This window comes from Arachis hypogaea, chromosome 5, assembly GCF_003086295.3.
Source record: "Arachis hypogaea cultivar Tifrunner chromosome 5, arahy.Tifrunner.gnm2.J5K5, whole genome shotgun sequence".
NCBI classification, from domain to species: domain Eukaryota; kingdom Viridiplantae; phylum Streptophyta; class Magnoliopsida; order Fabales; family Fabaceae; genus Arachis; species Arachis hypogaea.
The window spans coordinates 54,548,327-54,550,169 of NC_092040.1; positions in this window are offsets into that span (position 1 = coordinate 54,548,327).

The following is a 1,843-nucleotide window of genomic DNA, read 5'->3' on the forward strand; positions in this document are numbered from 1 at the left end:
ATTCTGAAAAGCTTCCCAGAAAAGCCTAAAGATCCCGGGAGCTTTATGATACCATGCATATTAGAGGGTAACTGCACCAAGACAACTCTATGTGATCTTGGGGCAAGCATCAACCTAATCCCTGCATCCACTATCAGAAAGCTTGGCTTGACTGAATAGGTCAAACCAACCCGGATCTGTCTTTAACTTGCTGATGGCTCCATTAAATACCCATCAGGCTTAATTGAGGACATAATTGTCAACGTTGGGCCATTTGCCTTCCCTACTGACTTTGTAGTGCTGGAAATGGAGGAGCACAAGAGTGCAACTCTCATTTTAGGAAGACCATTCCTAGCAACTGGACGAACCCTCATTGACGTCCAAAAAGGGGAGATAACCCTGAGAGTCAATGAGGATGAGTTTAAGTTGAATGTTGTCAAAGCTATGCAACATCCAGACACATCAGACGACTGCCTGGGCGTTGATATTATTGACTCCCTGGTGGAAGAGGTCCATATGATTGAGAGTCTCGAATCAGAGCTAGAGGACATTTTTAAAGATGTTCAGCCTGATCTGGAGGAACCAGAGGAAATAAAAGAACCTCTGAAAACTCCTCAGGAAGAGGAGAAACCTCCTAAACCCGAGCTCAAACCACTACCACCATCCCTGAAATATGCATTTCTGGGAGAAGGTGACACTTTTCCTGTAATCATAAGCTCTGTTTTAGGGCCACAGGAAGAGAAAGCACTAATTCAGGTGCTAAGGACACACAAGACAGCTCTTGGGTGGTCCATAAGTGATCTTAAGGGCGTTAGCCCAGCCAGATGCATGCACAAGATCCTATTGGAGGATGATGCTATGCCAGTGGTTCAACGACAGAGGCGGCTAAATCCCGCCATGAAGGAGGTGGTGCAAAAAGAGGTCACTAAGTTACTAGAGGCTGGGATTATCTATCCTATTTCTGATAGCCCCTGGGTGAGCCCTGTCCATGTTGTCCCTAAGAAGGGAGGAATGGCAGTGGTTCATAATGAAAAGAATGAACTGGTTCCTACAAGAACAGTTACAGGGTGGCGTATGTGTATTGACTACAGAAGGCTCAATACAGCCACCAGGAAGGATCATTTTCCTTTACCATTCATAGACCAGATGCTAGAGAGACTAGCAGGTCATGAATATTACTGCTTTTTGGATGGCTATTCAGGTTACAACCAAATTGCAGTAGATCCTTAGGACCAAGAGAAAACAGCATTCACATGTCCTTCTGGAGTGTTTGCCTACAGAAGGATGCCTTTTGGTCTGTGCAATGCACCTGCAACCTTTCAGAGGTGCATGCTCTCTATCTTCTCTAATATGGTAGAGAAGTTTCTGGAAGTCTTCATGGATGACTTTTCCGTATTTGGAGACTCATTCAGCTCCTGCCTTAACCATTTAGCACTTGTTCTGAAAAGATGCCAAGAGACCAACCTAGTTTTAAACTGGGAAAAATGTCACTTTATGGTGACTGAAGGGATTGTCCTTGGGCATAAAATTTCAAACAAGGAAATAGAGGTGGATCAAGCTAAAGTTGAAGTAATTAAAAAATTACCACCACCTGCCAATGTTAAGGCAATCAGAAGCTTTTTGGGGCATGCAGGATTCTATAGGAGGTTTATAAAGGATTTTTCAAAAATTGCAAAACCTCTGAGAAATCTGCTAGCTGCTGACACACCATTTGTGTTTGACACAAAGTGTCTGCAGGCATTTGAGACCCTGAAAGCTAAGCTGGTCACAGCACCAGTTATTTCTGCACCAGACTGGACATTACCCTTTGAACTAATGTGTGATGCCAGTGACCATACCATTAGTGCAGTATTGGGACAGAGGC